Source organism: Suncus etruscus, chromosome 5, assembly GCF_024139225.1.
Source record: "Suncus etruscus isolate mSunEtr1 chromosome 5, mSunEtr1.pri.cur, whole genome shotgun sequence".
Classification (NCBI taxonomy): Eukaryota; Metazoa; Chordata; class Mammalia; order Eulipotyphla; family Soricidae; genus Suncus; species Suncus etruscus.
In genome coordinates this window covers 131,098,889-131,116,032 of record NC_064852.1, presented here as the reverse complement: position 1 = coordinate 131,116,032, position 17,144 = coordinate 131,098,889, and the positions used below count along the sequence as shown (strand labels likewise).

Below are 17,144 nucleotides of genomic sequence, written 5' to 3'. Positions count from 1 at the left end.
AAGGAAATTTGGAAAAAATCCATATATAACTCCTCCCAAAAGCCACTCAAAGCTTTTTTTTTGAAGAAATGTGTTCTCTTTTGAATATATATTTCTCTCTTTCCCCTCATATTTTTCTGAATTAAACTATCTTACTTCACTATTTATCTCCTTAGATGGTCTTTTTCTGTGAGGGAAGTCCTGAAAAAATTAAATTAAGATCAACTTTCCATTACCTGCTAAGAGAATTATTTGCTTCAGCCTGAGTCCACAGCTTCCTGAGATGTTCAAAGGTCCCTATCATTGCCTAAATCTTTTTATTTTGGGGTGGGGGGACACACCCAGCAGTGCTGAGGGGTTATTCCTGGCTTTGCACTCAGAAATCACTCCTGGCAGACAAGCAAGACCATAGGGGATGCCAGGAATTGAACTGAGTCCATCTCTGGTAGGCCACATGCAAGGCAAATGCCCTGCCACTTGATATAGATGGACAACTGCTGTGTGGGATATGAGACTGGGAGTGTTCTAACATCAGAGCTTGTGGCAGACCTTCACAGGATTATTTCAGCAAGTATTTCTCCTGGTGAAAGAGACAAGATGAATAAGAAGATGAAAGCACTCTTCTTTTAAGACTACCTTCATCTTTGCCACTGTACTCAAGTCACTGGCAACACTTGGCAAGTTAGCCCAAAGCCAGATGATTTAGAACATCATGGTCAAGCCAACCCAAACTACATGTTTTGGTGAGGACCTCTTCTGCCTGCAACAACATGACTCTAGCGTTTGTTATATTTATACTCATATTTAGCAGCTCAGACAACCAGTAGTATTAAGCATGAGAAAATGGGAGTTCAAGTTTCTAAACTGGTCTTTCTACTTTCAATTTCTCACAGCTGGAATGGAATAGATTCTCTTTACGACACAAGTTCATTCTGTAAAATAAAAGAAGCCTAAAATATAATACATTACAAAAATGGCACAATAAAGTTCAAGTTCTTACCACATATTCACTAACACACCAAATTCTTTTAATTTACTTGGGTTAATCTATTTTAAACTTGTCAGTCTTTGAGCATGCTATTTGTTTTAAGAATACCTGTATGAAATCTGCATGACAGTACAGTGGGTAGGGCATTTGCTTTGTACTCAGCCAATCTAGATTCAATCTCTAGTATCTTATATAGTCCCCTGAAACTGTCAGAAATGATTTCTGAGTGCAGAGGCAGAGGTAGCCCCATGTCCACAGAAGGGTGTGGCCCCAAAACGATAAAATAAGATTTCCTTTCTTCTTATCTATATTACTACACACCCAAATATTTTGAAAGCACAACTCACATGTTGATAATATGCCTTGGCTCTAAATTGTTAGCAAATCTTGAACCAAACACTAAAGAATACAGTTTTATTTTAGTGCCCACTCTGCACTTATACACCAGTTCCTTATCTTTGGCTTTGAGTTTCTTTTAAGGGAAAAGAAAATATATCCTGTACATGATCGATGGGATTAGAGCAATGCTATAGCAAATACCGAAGGAATTCCATGAACACTTCATACCATCCTTCCTGCTTTTTACCAATATGGTTACTTTGGTTCTTTGAATGAACACTGGTTTAATAGTTGAATTCGAATCTAGAGAGATCTTATAGATCACTTGTCTTGTATGTCACTAACCCCAGTTCAATTTCTTGCACCCCACTGCATTGCCTGTAGTAGTGATGATCCTGCTGACCCCTGAGCTCAGAGTCAGAAGCAACCCCTGAGCACAATCTTATGTGTAGTCACCCAGACTCCCACTACTGCAGAAAGAAAGAAAATTTGAAGTAAACTCTTAAAGGATAATATTATCCTTTAATATAAGAAGTGCTCTTCTTAACAATACTATCTTAATGAGCAATGGGAAAAATAGGAGGAAGAGAGAAAAATTGTGAGGGAGACTAAAACAATCTTTGAACACTACAGTAATACTTGTTGAAGACAAGAGTCATCAATCTGTGTTTAAATTATTGAGTAGACATTTAAAAAGAATCAGGATATTTGCCTAGTCTTAAGTGATATTCTCTTCACATTTGTTTCATATGGGAAATGCTAACTTTATAGTTAGAAGAAAAGAGAGACATCAGGTTAATATCACACGTGTAAACTCATACCAATGACAGTACTTCCAACACAAGGCGGGAGGACCCTTGAGTTTGTGACATATTTTCCAATAATTCATAATTCCAGAGAAATTATGAAAAAATAGCAGACAAATCTGACTTGAGCAATGTCCTACCTAATACTCAAATATTCCCTTCAAGTGTTAGTAGTGAAAGAGAATAAAAGAACAAAGAACTTTAATAAATTATAGAAGGCTAAAGAGTCACAAATTGTGTGTGTAATTTGGAACAGAAAAAAAAAACTGATGATAAAAATCACAATGTTTAAGTAAAAGATCCTGTTAAAATGAAAAGATGAAAGTAAACAATATTTTTAATATTGGGCCATATACCAGCAAGGGTTACTCCTGGCTCCACACTTAGGAATCTCTCTTCTGGCAGGCTCAAGGAACTAATTGGGATGACTGGGATTGAACCTGAGTCAGCCACATACAAAGCAAACATCCTGCCAGCTGTAATATTTTTCTGGCCTCAGAAAGCCAGTTTTTGGTCCTAAAAATGTTTAAGAAATGTCTTTTACTTTTCCAAGAGTAACAAAGTTATAAGTGATTTAAATTAAAGATTTTTTTTTACCTGCATTGATTCAGTTTTGAGACAAACTTTCAAACATATATATGTTAAGTAATAAATCTACTAATCTTATCATCAACTCTGTTTTTAGAAATGAGAAAACTGATGTTGCAGAAAAGGAAGTTGCTTACCTAAAATGCTACTTCCTGTAATAGGTAAAGCATAGACTTAAATGGCTGATTTTAGATTATACGTCTATCGGCTACAATGTCTGTGTGTTGAAACCAAGTTTTGCTTTTCTCTTGAAGAAGCTCTTGCTTAATCTCAGGATCAGAGCAATAGTAAGTACAGTTGGGAAGGCACTTGCCTTGCTCGAGGCCAACAGGGATTCATTACAAGACATCCATATGGTCCCTGAGCATAGCCAGAAGTAATTTTGAGTGCCGAGCCAGGAGTAAGCCCTGAACATTACTGAATGTAGTTTAATACCAAAAAAAAAAAGTCTTTCCCAAAACTTATCTAAAATTTAATTCAGAAAAAAACCCGAGCTTTCTTGAAACTTAAAAAACTGAGATAAATTAATCATCATTGATATCAGCTTATTCATTCTTCTAAAAATTCATAGTATCACATTTAAGAATGTTTACTAATTATATCATTTGGCTGACCATATTCTTCATCTTTGTGTTGTATAGATCTTCAAAAAGAACATGGATAGTGGGATCCAGCTAAATGACACTTGCACATTATTTTTGTATAGAAATAAATTGGATGATCTTTACCTGAATCATCAGTATATGTGAAAGATTTGTGTAATTTTGAAATTGCTTCTGGAGTGTTTCAGTTTTGAAATTGAACAATAGGCTTATATAGTCACACCCTTTGAAAACCAGCCAATTTCCATTGAACTGATAGCACTTTATTTCTGTGTATTCTCAGACTGCTTGACTAGAGAGACTGTTGGCATAGAACCAACATGACAAGGCTCTGTTTTAGTAATTCTTACCACTGATTGCCTTTTGCAGAAGAGCCAATGTTTGAATTATTTTACACTTGTAATGAAACAAGCAGTCAATGGGAGAATGTCCTTTGTTGTTAGATTGTAATCTGATCCAATGCTCCCTTTGCATTTTAAAGCACGATGACATTTCCCTGAATTATATAATCTCACACCAAATATACAGAGATCTCACTGTACTTTGCTTTTATTGTCAAGCTCTATCATCAGGACTGATTAAATTCTAATATAGTAATTAAAGGGAAATTAAAATATTAACATTCTAGTTAAAGCAAAATCATAATTTAATTTTAAAAATGCCTTCCTTTCCCACCCCCACCTTTTTTTGGGCAGGTTTTAGATCATACCCAGCAGTGTTCAAGGGCTACTCCCAGATCACTGTTTGGGGATCATTCTTGATGATGTTGAAGGGAGTATGTGGTATCTAACCCTCTGGCATGTAAACATACACTCCAAACGTTTGGGTTATTTTCTTTGACCCTTGAATAAAAAAGAAAAATTATTTGCCAAAATTTGTTGTTCAAACAATCTAGGTTTATTGTTTGCTTGATACCTTATTGAAGGGAAAATATCATTCTAATTTATAATGAAACTGGTTTGTTCTGCATTTGTAGTTTCAGAATTTGAGTCTTCAAATAGGCAACATAATTCCTTGACTCAGCCTTTTTCTTGGAAACAAAGCTGTTTTGAACAAACTTTCCAGTGTTTTACATGCTGGGGCAGGAGAGCAAGTCTCAGGAGATTACTTTTGGTCATTAGACCAAGGTCTAAGGTTTTTCTCTTTCGGTCATGGCTGCCTTCCACATAAGACATTCACTACTGTCTTGAATGCATGTGAACTGGAACTAGATGTAGAAACCTGACCTGGATTAAGATCTGTGTTTTCCCTCATTTCTACTGCAAAGTGGGGCTATTTCCTTCCAAGTGTTACTTGTGTTTTCCCATTCTTGCTTAATACCCACTCTTTCAAGTTTAACAATAAATCGGGAACCTCACGAGGAGAAAAAAAGATATAATATGCATGATTGCAGACCAAATCTTTTAGAGTTAGAAACACAACTTTTGTTTTAGAATTCAAAGAAAACAGTCTAATAATTAAGAAAAATTCAAGAAGCTTGAAATAAAAGCACAACACAATTTTAATAACATAATTTTAGGTTAAAGGTAAGAAAGGTATGATAAGGTAATACCTGAATGATTCCAAAGTTCATTTGAAAAAAGAAACTTGAGAGAATAGTAAAGAAACTTTTGAAAGAAAAATAACGAAGGGAAATATTTCCAAAGAGAAGCTTAAACAGTTATATACAAGCACTTATTGACTGATATTTTGTTGTATAAGTACCAGGGAAGACAAATGGAAAAGGGCTACCACTAGCTGAAAATGTGTTTCAGTCAATTAGATAACTCCCCACTGCATTCCAAGTAATCTGGCAGGGGCTTGAAGCTGATGATGGCTCTATAGTTAGAAAAGATGCCTTTTTCTCTGCAGTCATCAGCTATTTACCAGCTTAGCTGGCAAAGCCTGCTGCATTTCAGTTTACATTGTGCCTTTTTGAAGTAAACTTATTGCAGTGTTTATGCTTTTTGAACACTACTAAAATTTCTTTATACACAGTCTAATCCAGGCATAGAAAAGGGGTGGTCGTTATTAAAGTTTGTTAAAGACTTCAATAATTCTTGGGCTTAATGAGCAATTGTTAGTAATGGGTATTTGTGGTAGAGGAAATATAAATTTTGTATTGCGTCTATTAATAATTTTTCCATTTCATAATTTTCTTAATAAGGTCAAAAAATCAAATCAAATGTAAAGTAAAAAAAAGTAAATTTAATACTAACTTTAGAATTGAACTTTAGAACTTAAATTTAAAAAAAGTAAATGTAATACTAACTTTAGAACTTAAATTAGAAACTCAGTAAGTTTTTTGGGGTTTTGTTTTATGTTTTGCTTTTGGGCCACATTCTGTGATGCTCAGGTGATTCTTGAATCTGCTCTAAGAAATTACTTCTGGTGGTGCATGGTGAGCCATGCTAGGGATGCTAGGGATTGAACCTGGGTCAGCTGAATGTAAGGCAGGTGCCCTACTATACTATCTCTTTATTCACTTAGCAGACATTTTTTTTATTAACATTTAGACATTTAAAGTCAAATATTGTAAAAATGATGGATTTGCAGTTAGAGTTAATTTCACCCTCTTGTCTTTGATCTGTGTGTTTTAAAACAATCATTAATATAATGACTTTCCAACATAAGAAACATGTTCTCTTACTTAATTTCGAAAACTAGGTTTCATACATGCAGGGCATACTCTTTAACAAGTAAGTCATATCTAAAACTACTAGTCAAAGTTTATCAAGTTAAAAGAAGAGAATCTTCAAGTTGGCTTGAGCAAGAAAGTTCATTTTAAAAAAAATTGGAAGGGTGTTGAGTTTCTATCAGAGTCCATCTGTATCTGAATAATTGTAAATAACTTCAAATATGATATTTTGTGATGGGTAGAATTGGGCATTTTCCAATAGTAATACTTTAACAAAGACTCTGTTTTCTTCCTTTTAATTTCTGAGGAATGTCCATTTGATCAAAAACCTCATTCTAATTTAAGCATTTTTCACCTTGGTTTTGAGGTCCTTGAGATTTTTATACTGCTGAGCCATTTCATAGTACCAGATTATAAAACTCAAAAATCAGTAGAGATTTAGAGGTTTTAAGAATTGGGGGGCTGGCGAGGTGGCGCCTGAGGAAAGGTGTCTGCCTTGCAAGCGCTAGCCAAGGAAGGACCATGGTTCAATCCCCCAGCGTCTCATATGGTCCCTTCAAGCCAGGGGCTATTTCTGAGCGCTTAGCCAGGAGTAATCCCTGAGCATCAAACGAGTGCGGCCTGAAAAACCTAAAAAAAAAAAAAAAAAAAAAAAAAAAAGAATTGGGGGTATAAATAAAAAAGGGTAATTTTTGCCATATAGTTTAACAAGACATAGTTTAATAAGGGGGTTGGGGACTCAAACTTTCCTCTTTACACAAAAATAATCTCTGATGGATGCAGATTATAACGATGCCTTTCTTGCTCTCTCTGTTTCTCTCTCTCATTCTTCCTGTACTTTTATGTTTTATAGAAAAGCAGCATAAAATTGCAAGGGGGAAGCTATGAGTTGTTTGTTAAAATATCATTTTAATGGCTATTTTGCAGAGGCTAAAGTACTAGAAAACTCCTCCTTTAGAGAATGTGGCACATTATCTCTGAGATCCTGGAAATTGTGTGAGCCCACACAACTTTTAACAAGAAGCCAAGTGGGGAAATATCTAGAAAATATATTTATAAGAGGCATATAAATAAGAAGTAAATGTGTTACCAGATCTTTCTATTAATTAATATAGTTGAGCTTGCAATGTTTGATTTTTTGCAGCCTGCATTGATTTCATGTCTACACTTACTCATGCTGAATATAGACCAAGTGTTTTTCAAACTGGAGCCAACAGATAGGAGCAGTTTTGTTGGCACATTCATCGGTATTGATAGCTTCTCATCAGAATTTAAAATTTTCCCATTAGTATTTTAAAATTTTTTTAAGTTTTCCATTTATTTATTTAGGTTTTGGGGGCCACACACGATGATGCTCAGGGGTTATTCCTGGCTATGCACTGAGAAATCGATCCTGGCTTTGGGGACTATGTTGGACCCTGGGGATTGAACCGAGGTTCATCCTGGATCAGCCCCACACAAGGCAAACCCCCTACCACTGCGCTATTACTTCGGACCCAAGTTTTCTTTTTAAAAGAAACTTATATGTTTAAAATTCTATAATTTGGGACTGGAGTGGTGGCACAAGTGGTAGGGCATTTGCCTTGCCTTGCATCCTAACCTAGGATGGACTGTGGTCCAATCCTCCAGCATCCCATATGGACTCTCAAGCCAGGAGTAACCCCTGAGCATCACCAGGTGTGGCCCACCCCCCCCCCACACACAATTCTATAAGCTTAACATGGCCATCTAGTCCAGCTTTTTATTATGTATGACATCTATTTTTATTATCAGGTCAAAACAAAGTAATTAATTTCTATATTTTAGAATAAGCATTTTTTATATCTTAGTGATTTTTTGAAATTAATTGCTTAACACTTGTATACAGAAAAAAAAAACAGTGAGCATTTTCCTTATTGCTTGACTTTTATTTTATTTGCCTACACACCTGGCTTACTCCTGGTTCTACACTTAAAATCACTCCTGGCAGGCTTGGGGAACCATGTGGGATGCTGAGGATTGAATCCCTGTTGTTTCTGTACAAGCAAGTCCCTTATCTGTTGTACTATTTCTCTGGCTCCAGTGCTTGACTTTTATTAATATAATTAGAAGATTTTATAATTTAAAGAAGTCCCTCACCAATGTTTTAAGGAGTCTAATTTAATCCTAGTTTGAATACCACTAGATACTGGAAAAGTTGACTAGGATTCTTCATCTTCAGTTCCTTTCTATTTAAAACAAGAGGACTGGTTGGAATATGATGGTCCCTAGGCTTCGTTCCCACCTTAGAACTGTGATACTGTATATATTTTTTTTCAATTGAAAGAGCATCATGGAGAGGAAATTTGACTCAGCTAATGAGATCTTTGGGGGGGGGGGATTTCCAGTATTATCTTCTCCTAATTACAGTTGAAGATAGTGGTATATAAAAAACAAATATTTATTGAGAAACTTCTCCGCACCTCAAGCTACTTTCTTTTAATGCTTGCAAATGGGACCATGAGCCTGGAGTTAGATTATGTAATCCCTTCTGGCATTTGTGATTGCATTGAGCCTCCTAGGGCACAGAATGAGTAAGTATGGCATCTGGAAAAGAATTTGGCTCTTCTGATTTTTAACTCCTGGATTCCATTGCAACTCATTATACTTGATAGCCTTTCAAAAATATTTTCCTCTTTCCTTTTATCTATCTACTTTCACATTCAAATGAACAAGGAGTAGAACCAATTCTAAGCAAGCAAATATACCAACAAAAACTTTTGATATCGAAAAAATCTTCTCATTCTTTAAGAATGGCTTTCCTGAGGCATCCAAAACTTCTCTTTTATACAGGCCTATCAGGGTCTGCAAGTATATTTATATTTTGGAGAGGGGGTTGTTTGGGTTACCCCAGCTATTGTTAGGGATCATTCATGGTGGGCTGGGGGAGGGAGCAACAAGGGATGCTGGGCTGGCAGCGTGCAAGGTTCTACCCACTGTAGTATCAAATGATTTATTTATTGTTTTCCTTGAACCTACAGTGAAGTCCTGAATTCTGAAGCAACTATCTGAGAGACTTAATGAACATGATTTAATAACGAAGGCAGTTTTCATTTTCACTTTGTTCTTCTTTGGAGGCCACAAATACAGAAAGCCCTGTTGGGCTCGGGTCTTGCTCCTGGATCTGGGATCACTCCTAGTAGGGATCACTCCTGCAGGGTTGCAGGACCCCAAGCACCTTGTCTCCTATACATCAACCTTGTTCTTTATTTTCATTTTCATTTCAGAGGTAGCACAAAGTTCAGAGACCGGAGAAAGAAAGAAAAGAAAGGTAGAAAGAAAAAGGAAAAAGAAAAGGAAATAAGAAAGAAAAGATAGAGAAAGAAAAAGAAGGAAAGAAAGAAAGAGAAAACGAAAAGAAAAAAGGAAAAGGAGAGAAAAGAAAGAAAGAAAGGAAGGAAGGAAAGAAGAAAGGAAGGAAAGAGAAAGAAAGAAAGAAAGAAAGAAAGAAAGAAAGAAAGAAAGAAAGAAAGAAAGAAAGAAAGAAAGAAAGAAAGAAAGAAAGAAAGAAAGAAAAAGTCGATAGAAATAAATACTTTCAGAGCAGCAGCAACAAGTAGCGTGTTGATGCTTTCTTGATCCAAATCGCAAGGCAGGCACGTCTTACTCGGTTTCGAGGTGTGCTTCTTTTGGACACTTTTGATCCCTTTCTTACTTAGTTCAAGCTGTCTGAAAGGTGCGTTCGAATAGAGAGCCTGGGCAGCTCTGTATAGTCTTGTCATTCCCCTTCTGGGGCTTTCAGTGGGAAGGCTGGAAAGGAGAGGCGGCTGGATGTGGGTGTTCAGGGTTTGTGGCTGCTGTCTGCGTCCAAGCAAGATAAGGTAAGGCTTTTTTCCACCATCGGATCTCTCTCCCATCCCACCTTCATTCCTTCTCCAGTCCCTGGTGCCTACACCAGAAAGCTCAGGGGGTGAGGTGGGGACACATGGCACCCCACCGCGCCATACACAGAAACCAGTGGGCGCGCGGAAATGCAGCCCGTCCCAGACGCAAGTGTGCAAGCAAGGAGCTCGCCCGAAGCGCGCCAGCTTTGAGTCCGGGGAGCGTTTCCTTCTGGCCAAAAGGGGGAGCCCCGCATTCTCCGCCGCGGGGAGAGAGAGAGAGACACCCGGCGTCCCGAGTCTCGAGCACCCGGCCGCCGCCGCTGCCTGCGCCAGTTGGGGCTGCAGTCGATTAGAAAGAGGAGGGAGTTGGGGGGTAAGCGAGCCTACTGAAGGAGGGGACCAGAGAGCCGGAGCGGCTCGCAGGGTCCCGAGTCCGTCCAGCCCACCGGTTTGCACGCAGAGAAACTTTCCTTCTCGCCCCGCGGGAGCTGCGCCCCCAAGATCTGGGCTTTGGAGTAGCGATCGCCCGGCAGCGAGGAGGCGGCGGCGGGGTTCTCCATGCCCCTGCCCTGGCGGCATCGGTGTCTTAAGTCAGGTACTGAGTCCCACCGATGTCTCGGAGGACCCCCTTCCCCAGCCCCACCACCCCGGGATTGCAAGTCCAGCCTTGCCATCGGGCCTTGCAGTGTCTTTAAAACAACGGACCCCGGGCTGTGGTCATCAGCTCCGGTGGGCAAGTGGCGGGGAAGGCAGGCGGGCTTTGAGGGGGGGATTTGGTGCCTGCAGGTTGCAAGGAATAGAAGCCATCAGAACCTTGAAAAGGAGCTGGGGGAGTTCGTCCAGCACCCCAGGGGAAGCCTTGAAGACCTGTTGATGATTTTTGGAGGGCGTTGTTGAAAGAAAAATAACGGGGAGCCAGCCCCACCTGGGAGGAAGCGCTGAGGTCTCCCGCACTCCGGGCGCCTCCGCTTTAAGCTCTTTGTGGCCACCTTGGTTGGGTGCAAGTGAGTTGGGGATGGTGGGCTGGAGCTGGAGGGGGGCAGAGGGGCGCTCCTGTAGAGAATGCTTGGAGCAGATGGGACTAAAGGAGCGAGTCATCGCCGGCTCACGGACCGGTGACCCCCGGAGAGAAACTTCTTCCAGCTTAAGTCCCTTTTGTTGTTGGCTCCGGGAGAGTAGAGTGTGGGGCTTGGGGGCGGGGAATCGATCGCAGAACCCCGAGATATGGCTACGGATTCTTTAAAAAGCCCTGGGCGGGGAGGGCGCAAGTCGGGGGTGGCACCACATGGTCTCTCTATAGCCGGCTGGGGCAAGCCTTTGCTTCTGGGACGGGCCCTGCCATCCAGGAGCGCACCGAGAGAGACCCTGGGCTCTCGGGGTGGCTAGTTGAGCTCCTTGGCTGGGGTCCGCCTTAATGGAACCGAGCCCTGCAAGGCCCCTTTCTCTCCCCCCTACTGGCTCCTAGGGCCGCTCAGGCGACTCCGGGGTGCGGGGGGAACTCTGGGCAGGCTGGGTTTCTTGGAATGTGTTTACGAGGTTGAATGGGACTAGAACAGGAAGCTGGAAGCTACAGCTGGAACTAGCGTGCATGGGTGGAGTGGAGTAAAGCAGACGAAGCTGCTCTTGGGCTCGGTGGGTTCACCTAGGGGGGCTGTGCAAACCTCCTGTTTTGGGGAAGCTGTAAGTCTAGGTATCATATTCTGGGTGCTTACCCATCCTCCTTCCTCACCTATCCACCCCGCGCGCCAAACTTGAGCACGCCATACTTTTTATTTATTTATTTTTTTTTTTACCATTGCAGCCATGCATCTATAGACACGCATTCCCTCTGCAAGTTTGACAAAGTATAATGCAGTCAATCCGAAAAGGTTCTATATTCACTTTTTTTTTTGGAGGGGGGAGCTGATTAAAAAAAATGATGCACAAAAATTTAGGCATAAAAGTTTTTTTGGAGAGTGTGCTAGTCACGATTGCTGGTTAAATTTTAAGGCTTGTAAAGGAGAACTCAACAGTGATGAATTGTGTCTGATGTCCAAAGGGTTATTAGGGGCTCAAAAGAGCTGTAAGGAGACAAGAGTAGATGTTAGGAGGAAGGAAACAGAGGAGTTGGAAAAATTTCAGATGTGCTAATAGCCCTTCTTCTGCCAGTCTTCCCCTCCTGCCCCCACATAAACAAGTAACTTTGCTAGAAAACGCACCAATTGGGAGAGGGCCTTCTTGGACAACTCTAAAGCCTTGCTGGAAACAGCAGACTGACTAAGGTACTGCCCCGTTGCATAATTAAAAGGTCTCCTTGAGCTGTCCAGGAGTGTTTTCCAAGTTTGTACGACAGACAAGGAAAGAAGAGAGGAGCTTGGCCGACAGCCAAACGAGACTGAGCTCAGTAGCCAGGCATGAAAGGGATGGGGGAAGTTGCAAGGGATAATTGGAAAGGAGCTGCGGGTTGTTCTTGGGCTTAAACAAGGGGTTCCTTTGGCAAATGAGGTTTCTTTAGGTGGCTGAGATCAGAGCTTTCGGTTAAAATACAAACTAAGCGTAGAGCTCTCTAGCAGTGGGATACGTCTCAGGAGTCTTCAACTCTGACCTTTTATCAGTTGAGGACCTGATGTTTGTGTTGTTGGGACTTACTAATACCCATACGTTGTTACTCCTTCTGTCTTCTACTTCAGCTAGTTTTGCTGCAGCTTCAATTTCTTAACCTTGCTCTTTAAATTATTTTAATTTTTAAATATCCAGTACTGACTGAAATCTTGAGCAGATGTTTTTTTCCACCTAAATTGAAGAATTCAATTAGGTATTCTCAAATGGCACAGATTTGGGTCATGGAATTAAAGTGGAAAACATGTCCAGTCTGTCATCGTTGTTATTTGTTAAAAATGTTAAAAATCATTTGTTAAAAATTATCCCAATTAATAGATATTACTTTTGATGCTGGAGGCAAAAAAGTTGGGGTCATCTCAGTATCTCACGCATTTGTCCATTAACGAATACTGTGCTTTCTGATCCCGACTAGGCAAGAATTCTCTCTTATCTGAAAGCCAGACCTTTCTTTTATGTGATAAAATTGTGTCATCTTTTTTCCTTTCAGAGAACTAGGTCTTCTGTTGTGGGCTGGGACATTGAATGTGGCTCTGTTTTTGCTCAGTTGATGAGTTTGTGAACTTCCTGAGATTGACTTTATGAATCAGCCTCCACAAAGTATTTTCTTTATGATTTCAGCTTTTCCACTTGTAAAGAAACTTTACTTCATATAATTGTAAGCTTACAATGAGCACTAAAAATAAGATGAGATTCTAGGGCTGGAGCGATATCACAGTGGTTGGCGTTTGCCTTGAAAGAGGCTGACCCCTGATGGACCCATATATCTCATATGATCCCCAGAGCCTGCCAGGAATTATTTCTGAGCTCAGAGCCAGGAGTAACCCCTGAGTGCCTCTGGGTGTGGCACAAAAACAAAAACAATAAACAAACAAGCCAAAAAGAGATGAGATTCTTTTACTAGGCTTCTAAACAGGAAGGCCATAGAATTTCTGGCTAGTGTTGAGATGATAGGACTAAAATAGTTATATTTATGATTAAAGTACACATTGATAATAGGAACATTTCTATAAATGCTTTATAAAGCTTATAAAAATTATTTTGTAACTTAAGAACAACTTAATTTAATCATAGATATTAATTTTTGAGACTACTGGTTGAAATTTTGTATGGTTGAAGTTGAGTCATTCTCTCAAAATAAAAGAACAAAGAAAATTCACTTACTTTTCAGATTCTATATTACATCTCTCTATATATATTCTAGATTGCTTGGTTTTTGTGTGGTTGTTTTTTTTCTTTTGTTTTGTTTTGTTTGTTTTTTGGTGTTTTGGTGTTCTGGTATTTCCATATTTCCATAATAGTGAGCAGCAAGGAAAGAACCTTAACACCTGTACTATGTCCCCAGTAATCAGGATAACATATTTTTATTTGAAGCCTACTTCAACTTTTGTCTGTGTGAGAAGTTAATGTTTGGCTCTCTCCTGGGAAGTACAGTAGAGAGACAAAATTCTATATCTATCAAGAATGTATGTTTCCACTAACATCTACAGTTTTGCTAAGGGAGAACAGATTTTGGAGTGATTTATTATTTCATTAAACTAATATCAGTAATATTCTCTTATGTCCCTGAAAACTGATCTGTTCATGAAATTTTGCTTTGTGTTTTAGTGTTGAGACCATGCCACACGGTGACTAAGGGCTACTCCCACCTCTGTACTCTGTACCGCGGTGCTCAGAGTACTATGTGCCAGGGATAGAGCCTAAAAGTTCACAGGCAAAACATATACTCTACCTATTGATCTGTTGCTCTGGCTATGAATTTGCTTCTTAGGATTTTTCAAATGTGTAATTGTTTACTTTTCTATCTATAGTGTGTAATCTTATTGTTGATTTATGCATAGTAATTGTGAAATATTTACTTTGGCCTGCCAGCAAAATAAACAACTTAATTTAGTAACTAAGAGTACTCTATTGCACTTATGGATGCTTTGCGTTAGTTTCTGAGGTGAACAGATAATGCATTATAGAAGAAATGAGTAGAAATAAATTGTTTAAGGATTGAATCTCTGCTGAATACTTTATGTTAACTTTTATTCTTATATCTTTTTGTTGTAACTGATCAACAAATTATTTTATTTTGTCAGTAGATTTAATAATTTTCTTAATCTCTTAACAAAAAAGAGAAATTTTGGGAAAACAAGTTCCATATTTTCTATATCCAACTACTAGGCTAACTTCATGGTCAGATTAATACTTTAGGAACTCTTTTCTGTATGCTCAAAGAAGATATTAATGTTTAAGGAAAAATTAAAAAATTATTCAAAGAAATGCATCAGATAGTTGACATGGTTAATCATAATATATTTGTTTCCAGATTAGTGAAAGTAATTATTGAAAAAAAATGGAAAGGAAAAAAGTGGAAGAGAACAAAAAGAAAGAAAAAGTACAATAGCAAGCTCATTTGTGAAAATTACTGTATCACCAATGAAGTCATTAATACAATGGCAGAAGGTTTAGTAAGCTTTATTGTTATATATATGTCCAGTCTGCTAAATTGGAGTGTTGGGAGTATTTTAATGTAAAATGAAAAGTCACTTAACTTTTGATTTCAAATTAAAAATCTTTAATTCTTAATCTCTGTTTTTATTTATATTCAGTTGGGGTGTTGTAGAGCTACATCTGTTAGTGCTTAGAATTTACTTAAGGATCTATGCTCAGAGATCACTTCTAGTGGTGCCCAGGGGACCAGATGTGGTGGAATCATATGTGTCTGGGATCAAACTGGGGTCAATTGTATGCAAGACAAGTACCTTAATTCTGTACTGTATCTCCATCCCTTAATCTCAGTTTTATATAGATTTCATTTAGCAGTCTGCTTTGTAATTTATTGTGCAAACTTGCAATCTGTTTTCTGACCTTTGAAGGATAAAAGAGGTTATTTTGTGGGAATATAATAAGGAATTGCAGAGTCATTATACTATCCAATTGTAAGGCTGCTGTGAGCCCAGGTTTCTAAATATATTAGAGGCTGATGGATCTAAGACTGTTCGCCTTAACATCTTTAGAGTACTGGAAACTTAACTTTTTCCTGTGGGAGGTTAAGTATATTCAAATTGGAAGAGGAATAGTGTTCAAACTGTTTTTAAGCTGTTATTTGCTAATTTTGTATATATTTGATGCCAGAAAATTCTTTCAGACACTCTCTTGGTGTTTATAATGCATGCTTATTTTTCATTAGAAGACAGTTAATTTACACAGGTACATTAAAGGAGAAAAGTGCAAATTTACTGTTTGCATTGAAATAGTCTAGTTTTAGTAATTTTGGGATTAATCTCATTTTTAGTATTGTCTATTTAATGATGATTTTGAAAAGGTTATTCCAGTTTTCTCACATAATAAAAATAAGTGAGTTGCTCTGTAAAGCCTGTAACTGTCACTGTATTTGATGCTACATTGCAAAGATGGATATGAAACTTGGTTTTACCCTTTGTTGCTGTTTGAGGTGCTGTGAGCAGGGTTTCCCACTATAGTTGTGGTGCTCACTCGAGGTCTCATTCAATGCTGCAATGCTTTCTCATTGTTTAGTGTGATGCTAGCTGGGGTTTTAGCTGTTGTGCCTGAACACATCTGACTGTATGCAGAATATCTCATAGTTTGTTTCTACGTTGTCTACTCGTTGCATGTGAATAGTCTCAAGCTTGCAGGGGAGCACTTTTAGCCACTGAGTCATTCTCTTGCTATACATTATTTATTTCTTGGGCTAGTGTTGCTCAAGAGTGACTCCTGGCTCTGCACTCAGAAATTACTTCTGGCAAGCTTGGGGGACCATATGGGATGCTTGAGATTCAACTTAGGTTGGCTGCATGCAGGGCAAGCATCTTGCCCTCTGTACTATTACTACTGCCCCCTATGATGGTGATTGTCGTTTTAATGACTGAAACACAGTGCACTGAGAAGTTTGAAGGAAAACATAGAACATAATTAATAGCCTCCTAAGTGACTTATTAAATATTTGGCTATAAAACACTTATTTTGGGGGACATTTGCAACCACATCCAATGGTGCTCAGGATCTCTGTTCAAAAGTGACTCTCCACAGTTTGAGGTGAGGGACCAAGGAAGTTGGACCAAGATTGATGGAATGCAAGACAAGTGGCTTAACCCTTATACTATCTCTCTGGCCCCTGTAAAGCATTTTAAAGTAGGGCTATATTATAGTTCATCAAAAGATACTCTTTTCTGTTTGTCCTTAATCGTTAGATTTAAGATAGCATTTTAGTCAAAAATGCAACTAGAACCATCTGTGCTGTGAGGACAAATTTCCATGTTTGCAGTAATTCAGAGCTGATAGAATATATATTTGTTTTCACTCTTTCGAGTTCTTTCATAGCTAGTTTCAACATCAAGGCAGTGTTATGTTTTAAAAAGAATTTTAATAGCCAATACTTTCATTACCCTAATTTCCACTTGGCTGAATTAAAACATAGGTTTATGAATACTGATAAAGATTTTTATTTTAGGCCTGGGACTATAAGTCAATAGAGCATTTTACTATGAGTGTGTGAGACTCTGAGTTCTGTCTTTGGCACTGGAGGAAAAAAGTTATTTCAGAGGACAGAGTATGCCTAATTTAAATTGCTTTAAAGGAGCAGAGATAGAGTAGCTGGGGTAAGAAACTTGTCTTGCATTCTGCCTCTTTGGGTTTGATTGCTGATTGCTCTTCTTTGACCTTAATTTTCTCTGCCTTTTAAGAACTGCATAGTAAATACAGTGTTTTGTTTTATGGTATGAGTTTTCCTACAGCTTGAATTTGAAATTAAGTTTTACTTGGGTGGCCTGGGACTTA

At 38.6% G+C, this 17,144-nt stretch overlaps 1 protein-coding gene across 1 annotated transcript in view; it reads left to right on the top strand.

The window, feature by feature from the left end:
- The first annotated feature begins 10,051 nt into the window (after positions 1 to 10,051).
- The window catches only part of GULP1 (GULP PTB domain containing engulfment adaptor 1), a 262,846-nt gene continuing 255,753 nt past the window's right edge, over positions 10,052 to 17,144 (top strand). The window contains exon 1 of the mRNA XM_049773274.1: positions 10,052 to 10,356. The gene's annotated coding sequence lies outside the window, so the exon portion shown is untranslated. The remainder of the gene's footprint in view (positions 10,357 to 17,144) is intronic.